Here is a 12,023-nt window from a genome sequence, read left to right on the forward strand (position 1 = left end):
TCACATTTCTGGAGGCTAGACATTTGAAATCAAAGTGTCAGCATGGCTTGTTTCTTCTTGGGGGATGAGATAGAGAATCTTTACCGTGCCTGCATCCTAGTTTTTTGGGGTTTCTGACAACCCTCAGCATTCTTTGGTTTATAGATGCATCACTCCAATCTTTGCCTCTGTCTTCACCTGATGTTTTCTCTATGTGTGTCTGTGCCACGTTGCACAAATGTTGCATTAGCACACATTAGAACATGGTGTTTCCTCTATGCATGTTTGTCACATTAGGAAGAACACATCATATTGGATTTAGGACCCACTTTAATCCAGTATGACCTCATCCTAACTAATTACATCTGTGAAGAGCCTATTTCCAAATAAGGTCACATTCTGTGGTTTCAGGCTGACATGAATTTGCTGGTACACTATTCAATCCACAACAGATGGTAATCAAGGGCCCTTCTACTTACTTGAAAGGCAAACTAAAACAAAATGGTGTCCTTGAATATTTTATTCCACTATCTACTTAGTCTATATTTTACTCTTCTGGAGAAGAGTGACGTTTACTTGTACTTTTAGGGTGACACAAGTCACATCATTGACAGCTACTTTACCATATCCAGTTCCTTCCTTGAAAATCAGCACAAGAAGTCAGAGTCACATGCCCACTGCCTGGGGTTCTGACAATAAAATGTACTCTTTGTTTTGATTTATAATTGTGTATTTGCAATTTATGTAACTAGACTGAACAACATCTAAAATGAACTTTAGAGAGTTGAGTATCTCTTATTCTATTTAGTAAATAAAGAGCTAGGAGTTAAAAATGAGGCATATCAGTTGAAATTGGTGACAAAGTCATTCGACAAATATAAAAGCATAGATGTTACACACACACACCAGGAAATAGGGTCATCTTCATAGTTCATATTATTTTATTTCAAGAGAAAATATTTTATATTCAAATTACATAGTTTTATACCTGTTTAAAAAACAAATATGGTTACTCTTAGTCCTTTACATCTCAATTCTTGTCATCGCATATTTTTAGTCAATCAAGTTAAAATTTTGTATCAAACTTGTCTTTCCTCCCACCCTACAATGCTCTTGTAGTGTTATTTTGTTTCATAATAAATTGTGAATATGGCTTAGAGGCAGCCTAGAATAGCAATTAAGCAGTTATAAACATTTTCTGATTGATTCTGGAAACAGGTGGATGGAATTCAAATCCAGTCCCCACCAGTGTGTGAATTTGGGTCAAGTACTTGACCTCTTTGTGCCTTAGTTTCCTTATTTACAAGATGTGGATGGTGAAAAGAGTACATTCTTTATAAGAATATTATGAGGATTAAATGAGTTAATATCACTAAAGCTCTTATGCATTATAGAGTATTTGTTGAATAACTAAATGTCTGCTAGAGCAGAGGCTCGTTGATGATGGTTCTGTGTCTTGCATCTCTATTATTCTCTATGGCACTAAACACAGTGCTCTGCATTTAATATATATGCAACCCAATATCTATTTGAATAAAATATAATTGAATTGAGGTGAATTAACTTCCTCTAGCAAAATTCCTCTCCCTACATATGGATTGATTTGAGTTAGGGAGAAGAGGTAAATTTGTCCCTCTAGAGGTTTGCAGAGCTCTATGGAGTTAGGAACCTAACTGATCAGCGCTCATGGAGCATAGCACTGCACATTTTGCAAAGGTGTTTTGCAAGTATCTTTCCCAACTTCTCTTGTCCAAGCTAAATAACCCAGCTCAAAACTTATCTTCTCTTAGGGCCTTTTACATTAACCTCAGAAACATATCCCTTACTCTGTATTCCTCAACACTATTCTAGTGTTCCATAAGAATATGATTTATAAAGTTACCATAGTTTATAAAACTGGAAGGCATGGTAGAAGTTTCCAGGCCAGTGGTTATTGCCAATGGTGCAGATCACAGTCCACTTGGAATTTAGTTTGTCTTTTAATACACATGACTGGGGCCTATCATCAGAAATTTGGATTATAGGGGCGCCTGGGTGGCGCAGTCGGTTAAGCGTCCGACTTCAGCCAGGTCACGATCTCGCGGTCCGTGAGTTCGAGCCCCGCGTCAGGCTCTGGGCTGATGGCTCGGAGCCTGGAGCCTGTTTCCGATTCTGTGTCTCCCTCTCTCTCTGCCCCTCCCCCGTTCATGCTCTGTCTCTCTCTGTCCCAAAAATAAATTAAAAATGTTGAAAAAAAAAAAAAAATTAAAAAGAAATTTGGATTATATAAGACAGTAGGGTATTGGTTTCATATTTAAGGTCTGAAGTCAGATAGGATTTGATACATATCATGGCCCCTTCTGTTTGTCATCAGAGTGACTCAGACAGTGCTTGTCAAACTTTAATGTGTACACTAATCACCAGAGATGCTCTTGAAAGTGCAGATTCTGATTCAGCAGGTCTGTGATAGGGCCCAGAATTTTTCATTCCCAACAAACCTCATCTTATGATGGTCCAGAGAAGGACGCTTTCAATATAAAGAACCTAGAATGTCATTGCTTAATATATCAAAATCTCAATTTTCTCCTACATCAAATAGAGCTGTTATAAAAATTAAAGATATAAGATATACAAGGTAGCTTTATCACATAGCCCTGTACAGTAAACGTTAGACATTTAATAGTATTATTATTAAGGCCAACTTCATGGGATTGGGCCTGTGCAGTTGCACAGAGCTCTGTCTTAAAGGGGCTCTGTATTTGGTTTAATGCTCCTGTCATCATCTTGAATTTCTTAATAATTTTATCTTTGAACTTGTATTTTATAAGTGAAGTTCAGTGGGGCATTAGGGCATGCATGTGAGCAGAGTATATACTTGAAATATGCATTATTACCAACATCACTTGCCAACCATTTACATTTAAAATTTACAAGTTACCAGGAGCTCAGAATTCTGATGGACTCAAAGTGAATTTGAATTCAGTAAGACTCAAAAGTACAAGGTAAATTTGTTACATCTATGGCTAAGTAAGGCCACACTTTCCCCAAGAGATCATGCTTTCCATTTGAACCAGACTTTGCTTTGAATGAGGAATGAAGACAATTGCAGCCTAAGAATCATGAACATTCCAGGATCTCTATTATATCCTTTCTTACTCAAGTTACTTCCCTGTGTGTTAGCTAACCACTTACACTGAAAATACACCTTAGAAGGAAAGGAAAAGATAAGGCAACCCACAGTTCTTTTCTTTTCAATTATTTCTTACTTATCATTAAGCTGAAGGTAGAGTATTGAATGGGTAGAACATATGAATATCAAAAAGTGAAATGCATCGCCGCCCGTAATCCCCCACTGCAGACTCTCTGCTCAAGTTTGAGAGAAGAGAGTGTCGGGAGCTGAACACAGAGAAAAGGAGCCCCAAAGCACGGCCACTGAAAGGCAGCCCCCCAGCAGCCTGGACCCTCGGATCCAATCTCACAGTCAACAAAGACATGCTTCCTGTGTCCCAGATCCTACCAAGTGAGCAGAAGAAATCTTGAATAGCGTCCTGTCCCCAAGGGAGTGTGTGGCTGCAGCCATGAGTCCAGCAGGTGTCAGACATGGAGATTAAAGGTGCACCTCCAGGAGTGGCCGGACCTGAAGCTGCAGCAGTGGCAGGCAAGGGGGACCAGCATCTACCCGGTGCGCAGGGAGCTCTGCTCGCAGTGTTTTGAAGAGCTGATCCAGGCGGTCATAATCAACTGTGCAGAGAGGGGACTGCCTTCGCTGTGAGTCCAGGATGACATCTGCATGACCACGGCCGCCTACCAAGGTCTTGTATGAGAGCAGTGTGGCATGTGGCACGAGGAAGTTGCCGCAGGCCCGACAGGGGAGGTCAGACATGGAGAGGAAAGGTGCAGACTTAGAAACGGAAAAGAAGTTTGGAGAAGCAAACAAAGGAGCAGAAGGCCAAGTGTAAGGCCACTGAGAAGCGGGAGAGCGAAAGGAAACAGGTGAAGAAGCACAAAGAGGAGATTCCATCCTTCAAGCTAAGCAGACAAATCCCCAGCTGAAGGTCCACGGGGGAAGGCATTATTGCACCAAAGAAGCAAAAATTTCCATATGGGTCTCAGCAAGCACTGTTACCCCATCATAAGCCTCTTGTAATAAAAAAGCTAGTTTCCTGAAAAAAGAAAGTGAAATGCAAATAATTTAGTTTTGTGTAGGACACACTGTTCTGGTAAGACCAAAATATAGATGGGTATATGAGCTTAGATTATGAATTGTGCAAGTTTGGTGATTCCACACCCAAGTGCCTTTGTACATGCATTTAATTTTTTTTTGATGTTTATTTATTTCTGAGACAGAGAGAGACAGAGCATGAGCGGGGGAAGGGCAGAGAGAGAGGAAGATGCAGAATCCGAAGCAGGCTCCAGGCTCTGAGCTGTGAGCACACAGCCCAACGCGGGGCTTGAACTCACGAACCGTGAGATCATGACCTGAGCTAAAGTTGGACGCTCAACTGACTGAGCCACCCAGGCGCCCCATGTACATGCGTTTAAAACTGGCATTCTGCAATAGAAAGATGAACAGTAAAAGTCATGCAAATAATTTAAATTTACTTTTTCACTAATTAGGATGACATTAAATAGCAAATTAAACACACCATGACAGGTTGAAGGAGAGACCATGGAGTAAAGAGAAAAGCTTTATATTTGATTATCTTTAATGGATACTTTTTGCTCTGCTTTTTGAACTGGGGTCCCTCTAGTTTCATTTTATACTGAGCCCCAGAGATTCTGTAGCTGACTCTGCCATCATTATTAGAATCACTATCAACAGGTCTGGGTGGGGCTTCAGGTTGAAAATCCTAAATAAAACTAGAAATAATTTTGCAAAATTATATAGATCGGGAAATCTATCTATAGTTGAACACAATTCCCACCCTACAATTTACTGATAAAACTAAGAATATTTTTTACTTTGCACAAATATTGTATTCTGAAGAATGTCTGATTGTTTTATGTTGTGTGCAGATTCTCCTTCAGGAAGAAAATATCAGCATAAAGCTTGTTCCTTCTTGTATCATCTAGAATCGGTCCCTTTCTTCTCTGAATGCATGTGTTATTTCAGCTGGCCATACCTGCGACATAGCCCATACTCTCACCTGCATTATGATGACACATCATACCTCAACTCCCCAACTATACTGAGCCTTGGAGGCCTTCCTTGTAGCTCCCTTCACACTGGAAAGAAGATTTCCACACAACACAGTCCTTTCCTGATGAGTGAATGAGTGAATAGGCTAAGTAATTGAACAGACTGTGAACCCATTTGAATAATTACCAAAGGAAGAGGGGTCAGATTCTGAGGTATTATGTTAAATTCCAGTTTTGACTGCATTTATGCTTTCACCAGAGAGAAAGCAGCCATGTGTCAGTTATCATACAGTGTTGCCTTCATCTTTCTGGAATGAGGCTGTTTGATTCCACTATTCCAATTTATTATTGTGAGATAAATAATAGTTCTTATAATTGAAAGTGAGCAGGAAGACATTGGACACAGTTTCTAAAGGTAAGAACTGCCTACATTGGTCCTCAACTGATGGAGCGTCTGCCCTATGTAGACATCTTTAAATCCATATTCTATTTATATAGTCCAATCCCAAGCAGCTAAGACTTCTACCCCATATATTGCACTGCACAATTGACTCTCTGCCTTGTGTGTGTGTATGTGGGGGAGGGGGGAGTTTGCTCTCCTCTGGTGCTTCATGTATCATCTGGTGCCAGAGGCTGTGAGAATACAACATTGATGGACCAATGGGCTGATCCAATATGGCAAATCCTATATTCCTGCTTGGGTACAAATGAATAACCTCATATAGTTCTGCACACATTCAACAAAATGATGAAAGGGAGAAAAAAACAAATGGAATTTCCTGATCATTGCATTCCACTTTATTTCTCTGTTCTAACTTTGTAAGTGAATTCAATGTCTGTAGAAGGCAATTGATGGCTCTAAAAGAAAAGGAAAGAAAAATGTTAAAGCCCCAAACCACAATTTGAGCACTGTTAAGCTAGGTTTTCTTCTCCTGCTGGAATTCTAAGCTGGGCTCCTCATCTTGCAGCCTTCAATGGTCATCCCTGCATTTCAGGGCTAAGGGATTGTAGATTCTGTAGGACAGGCCTACAGCCCTAGGTCTGCTGCCTCTCATTAGTAGGAGGAGCACGGAAATGAGTACAAAGAAAGGAAGAATTGATTAGGCATGTGTGAAAGAAAAAAGTGGTGCTTCACTTTTTCTCCAATCTCTCCAATATGTCTTCTAAGGGATCATGCTCCATGCCAATCATTTCACCTTGTCCACAGCTCACACTATACATACTCTCAGCTTCTAACTTTCTAGAATGCCCTACAATTTAATTTTTCTGCCTATCTAATTCTTGTGCTATATATTCTCTGTGACCTACCTCCAGTATGAAGTCTTCCTTAATCAACCCAGACCACAATATTCCTCTGTGACCGTGAGTCTGAAAGATTTATTATATATTTCTTGTTTGTCATCATGTTGCTCTGTGCCCTAATTTTTATTTTGCACAAATATATATTTCTTTCTATTAAATAAGTTAATTAAGGGAAGGTATGGCACTTAATCTTTTTATCAGCTATAGTTCCTGGTAGTACGTTTTACATAATAAGTTTTACATAATACTTTTTACATAATAAGTTCCTAATTAATGTTTATTAATTAAAATTACTGTTATCCTTAAAATAAGTATATGTAGGCCATCTCTTCATATGCACACACACAAATACATATATGCATATATACACACACATATATACATATATATATATACACACACACATATATACATACACACATATATATAGTGATATATATGTATATATATATAGTGATTTTTCTAAGTGAGTAATTTTCTCCATAGTCAATTGATTTTCTTTATTTTGATACTTATACACTGGCTAGAAATAGCAGAACAGAACCTATATTTCCAAGGGCGGAGGTCCACCAAGCACTATCCAATTACCAGAGCTGCCCGCTTTTTTCCCCCATCGAGCATCGAGGGCCAGGAAGTCTGATTTCAACTTGATTATATCTAGGTGAAGAAAGGAGGAAGGAGGATAACCCATCCATCACAGCCCAATCAGCCAATTTAAAAGATCAGGGCATATTAACCAGACAAGAATGAGCAGGACAAATGTGCAAAAGGGCCAATGGGCATAAACAATATATGCAACGCAAAGAGGCAATACTGCAGAAAGAGCTCAAAAATAATTGAATGCGAACACTATACATAAATCCAGATGAGATTCAAGCTGTGACCTTGAGGTGAAAAGGCTCCTTAAACGGCAACCAAAGCTTTCTATTCTAAGGGGATTAAATCTCTGAAAATCATTCTCTTTCTCTGCATTCATGTTTCACACTTTGTCGTGCTCACATAAAAAGGGCAGATATACCAGCAATTCGGTGTTTACTTTCTTGTGTTTCTTTTCTTCCCAGATAGCTGGTATCGGCTTTACCACAGATCAGAGTGGGTGAGCCTTTTTCACCTTCTGATTATGGCTTGTAATTGTCAATACCAGGTTAGCAAGCTTTCTAATGGAAATTACCAGTGCACGGAAGAATGATAAAGCAATCTGCTCAGGTGAGAGAAGTATAGGCTCCGGAGCTCAAGTCATCTTTTCTAGGGCTTACAATAATTATGAGAGCAAATTTAATAAACTTTTGCATGAAACTTGTAACAGAATATCCCTAGATTCTATTGTTGCCATTGCACTGCAAACTTGAGAATACTCGCATTAGAACTAAAATGTTCAAACACAGGCTAGGCAAGGTTTTATCTTGACTGCTTTTCTATGGCCTCAGTGTAACATTTGAATCCAACTCCTAAGACAGGGATGCCTGTAGCATTTAGAAGTTTGATTTTTCCTTTCTCACCAGACAGGTGGCAATGATCACAGAGCTCAAACTTATTTAGAATGGCAGCTACCACAACAGACAGTGGTTTCTTAGTTCAGAGCGTGGAAGGATTAAAGCTGGATTAGGAGGAGGAAGGATGTATTCCCAACAGGCGATATTTATAACAAGGAGAAGGCTTTTTTCCACCTCCCCTACAAGAATAACAAGGAGGAAAAATGAATCCCTGCAATGATTCTCAAAATGGCAAGATGTGGGCAGGACTTAAGAAATACACCTTTCTAATTCCCAGGCAATTTATTGTGTGTATGCCTAAGTATCCAATTAGCAGGCACAGATGCCATTTTGCATTAAAAAATATAGGGTTTTACAACTGCAAACCAGCTGTGTCCATAAATTTCACCAATCACTTTGCAGAGGTCTACCGAGAATTTAGACTTGAACCTCATGGAATTTATTTTCTTCTGTGTTAAAATAATCAAAGATTGATTGGCATTTTTGTCTAGTGAAATATTTTCCTCAAAGAAGAGTCAGAAATCACCATGCATGTAGAGTAATAAGCCTCATGAAAATCAACAGAGATAGGTTATTTCTGACCCATGAAAAGCCCACATTTTAAAACAGCTCTAGCCAATGGAAATTTTTGAAATGATAGAAATGTTCTATATTTCTGCTGTCCATTTCAGTAGCCCTTTGGCCCATGTGGTGACTGAGCCCTTGAAATGTGGCTAATTTAAGAAATTAATTTAAGAAATGTGGGACTGCAGTCTTAATTTTACTTAATTTTAACTAGTTCAAATTTAAATAACCACCTGAGTGGTTCCAACAGCACCATTCAAATCATTTGTGTTGTTAGTATGTCAATACATTAACAAAGATAGTCTGAAATCAAATAGACACCTGTTGCTTAAATGCCATGTGATAGCCACATGAGTTAAAATGGTTCACCTGTTAACCATTTTTTCATCTGGCAGATGCCAATAATAATGGTTCTTCCAGTATTGTTGGGTTGTTAAATGCACAATATATAAATTATTTGACCTCTTGCCTGAAACAAAGTAGGTCTTTAATCAATGTTTTTGCATTTTACTTGTCTCTCCCTCCTTTCTTTTATCCTTTTTTCCCTTCATTTATTAGATAAGAAAAAAGGACACCCCCCCCAAAAAAGCAGCAAATAGACAATAACCTTAATAAGGAATATTGTTATATCTGTCACTTCCTCAAGTGCATTGTTCTAAATGGGGGTTTTATGTGAAAGTCTAGTAAAGCATAACTGGCTCCTGTCTCCCAGCCCCTCTCACAGCCTCTGCATTTACATGCACATACTTCTTCATGCCGCATACATTCCATTTAGTTCTCCATTTACCTATTGGATTTGGTGGTTCTCAATCAATTTTTATCAGGTTAGAGAAATCTAAACAGATTGAAATGATCCTCTCTGTCATTATCAAGATCTCAGGGTTAAGCACAAACTCACTGAACAGCATCTGTTCAGGACACGGGTGAGGTCAGCTTGCTCTTCTTCTGCCTTAACTTGCTACTCATTACACAGGACTTACAGGGAAGAGTGGGCAGCCCAATAGAACATTGATTGAAGTCAGATACAGAAAGGTCAAGAAATAAAGAGAATACCAAAAATCAAAATAAAATATTTTTATGGATAGTATCTGATGTTTGCATAATCATTTTTTATGTATTCACAGAATTTTCGTATTTCTTATTGTCAGTTTCTTTTATCAGCCCTTAGAAGGAGATCCTACAAACTATTTTCCCTGTTTCATAGGTACATAAACTAATAACCAAAAAAAATTAAGTAGAATGCTCAGGGTTTCTCATGAGGGTGGCCAAGAGGAGACTTCAACTCAGTTACATTTTTTTCTACCGCATTTTTCTCTCCAATGGCCTTATATTTAATTGTGCAGGTAATGCAAAGAAACAGAATTCATTTAGTCTCCAGATAGGTAGAGACCTTCTACTGAGCTCAAGCCAAAGAGTATTTATATATCAGGATGTAGACCCTTGCTTTTAAAGTTTATTGTTTTATTTTTCTTTTCCAATCGTCATTAAAATGTACCACTGATATCCTGTGTGCTGACCATTGTGATGTTTCTAAGAAAGGTGTTGGGGAGGAGTACACTGTATGTGCATAGTGTGATGGCAGCTGGCGGTCAATAGTGAGAAAACTGTATACTTCTCAACATGTTTTATGTGGCTGGGAACATTTACATTAAGGTCCATTAAGTTGCCAAAATGGAGAATCACAGCTGAGGGATGCTTAGTGAAGTGCACTGGTGTTTGGCAGGGGGAATGGAATTGATAAACCTACATGTGGTTGGTCTGCCAGCTGGTGGGTGGTCCCAGCCTTGTTGTTGGAACACTATCCAATTCATTTCAACAAATATTTATTGAGTAACAAGATGGTGCAAGGGGCCAGAGACAGTGCAGATGGGGTGGCAAGGCAGCACAAACCATGGCTCCGGTCTTGGAAGGGTTTCCAACAACAATATATCTCAATATCTAGCAACAATGGCATGATTACCATATGCTAAACATTGTTCTAAAAGTTCAACATGTATTGGCCACTGTAATTTTTATTGTATTTTTTAATGTTTACTTATTTATTTTGAAAGGGAGGGAGAGTGAGCATATGTGAGTTGCAGAGGTGCAGAGAGAGAGAGAGAGAGAGAGAGAGAATTCCAAGCAGGCTCTGTGCTGTCAGCAGAGCCTAATACTGGTCTCTATCTCATGAAGCATGAGATCATGACCTGAGCCGATATCAGGAATCAGGAACTTAACCAACTGAGCCACTCAGGCATTGCAACCACTGTAATGTTTGTAACAACTCTATGAGATAGGTGCTATGATCTGTTTGATCAATGAGGACACTTGATTGGTAGTTTTGCTAGGTTTCATAATGTCTCCTTTTTTGAGCATAGGGCAGAGTTACATTCACTGCTGCCTTGGAGTTGGCCATATGGCCATGTGTCTTGCTTTAGTCTAAGAAACACAAGCAGCAGTGATGTGTGTCACTACTTGAGGAAGTGTTTAAAAGCTGCCACACAATTCCTCTGCTGCCATGGTACCCATTGACCTTCCACATGATGGAGACTCCATCAGCCTAGTCTGTGAGCAAGGACGAATGAGAGCAGGGATGTCACTGATATAAAATAGACATGAAGTAGGGTGTCATTTAAGCCTCTGAGGTTTTAAAGTTGTTTATTATGGCAGCATAATCTAGCACAGACTGGCTAATGAAACGTAAGAGTAAGAACAAGAGATGTATGAAGTTAATTGACAAAAAAGATACCACATGATTAGGTCCTAAGGAAAAAATAGCAATAATAAAAGCGGCTACCATTTATTAAATTCTTAGCAAGGTGCTAAGCTCATTACATACATTCTCTCTAGTTCATAAAACAAACCTACAACACTGTAATCCACATTTTATGGACAAGAAGCAGAAGCTTGGGTTCACTGAACTACTTAAGATGACATAAGAGATACAGAACTATGAATAAAATCAGGTCTTTTCTGTCTTCAAAACTCACACTGCCTATAGACGGGACCTCAGCCAGCAGCATACTTCAACTCCCTCCACTATGGAGTTGAAATAATTACAAGCATCTTTCCTTTTCTCCTTCTTCCCTTCTTATCTTCCCTGCCCCGTTTTGTCATTTTATCTCTTCATCCTCTCTTGTCTTTGAATTCTTTCCTCTTTTACCCCATTTCTTGTCTCCTAATTCCTGGCTTCTCATTTTCTCCAGATATCTATTGTGCATTTTGTGTGTGTGTGTGCCCATGTAGGGGATGTGGGATTTTCCTCAAGATTGCCTCTGCATTGCTAACCCCAGTGGGTAGAGGCCAGGGATGCTAGTAAGTATGTCAAAGTGCACAGGACCTCCTCCCCACAATGACAAAATAATCCAGCCCATGTGTCAATAGTGCTGACTTGGAAAAACCCTGCTCCATATGATCAGAAGATGCATCACTAGCTCTTTTTCACATCTGAATCTGTGACCTCCTGCCATACTTCATCTTTTGGTTAATCAAAACTCGATTTCACCTCTTCCACAGGAGGAAGTAACTTTTTTTTGTTTCTTTCTTCCCAAGTCCTCAGTCTCAGGGGTTCCCTGCTTATGTCTAGAC

The 12,023-nt window shown here is 39.2% G+C and overlaps 1 pseudogene; it reads left to right on the forward strand.

The window, feature by feature from the left end:
* Positions 1–2,308: 2,308 nt before the first annotated feature.
* Positions 2,309–4,225, forward strand: LOC131489586 (axonemal dynein light intermediate polypeptide 1-like; annotated as a pseudogene).
* The last annotated feature ends 7,798 nt before the right edge of the window (positions 4,226–12,023 follow it).

This window comes from Neofelis nebulosa, chromosome 11, assembly GCF_028018385.1.
Source record: "Neofelis nebulosa isolate mNeoNeb1 chromosome 11, mNeoNeb1.pri, whole genome shotgun sequence".
NCBI classification, from domain to species: domain Eukaryota; kingdom Metazoa; phylum Chordata; class Mammalia; order Carnivora; family Felidae; genus Neofelis; species Neofelis nebulosa.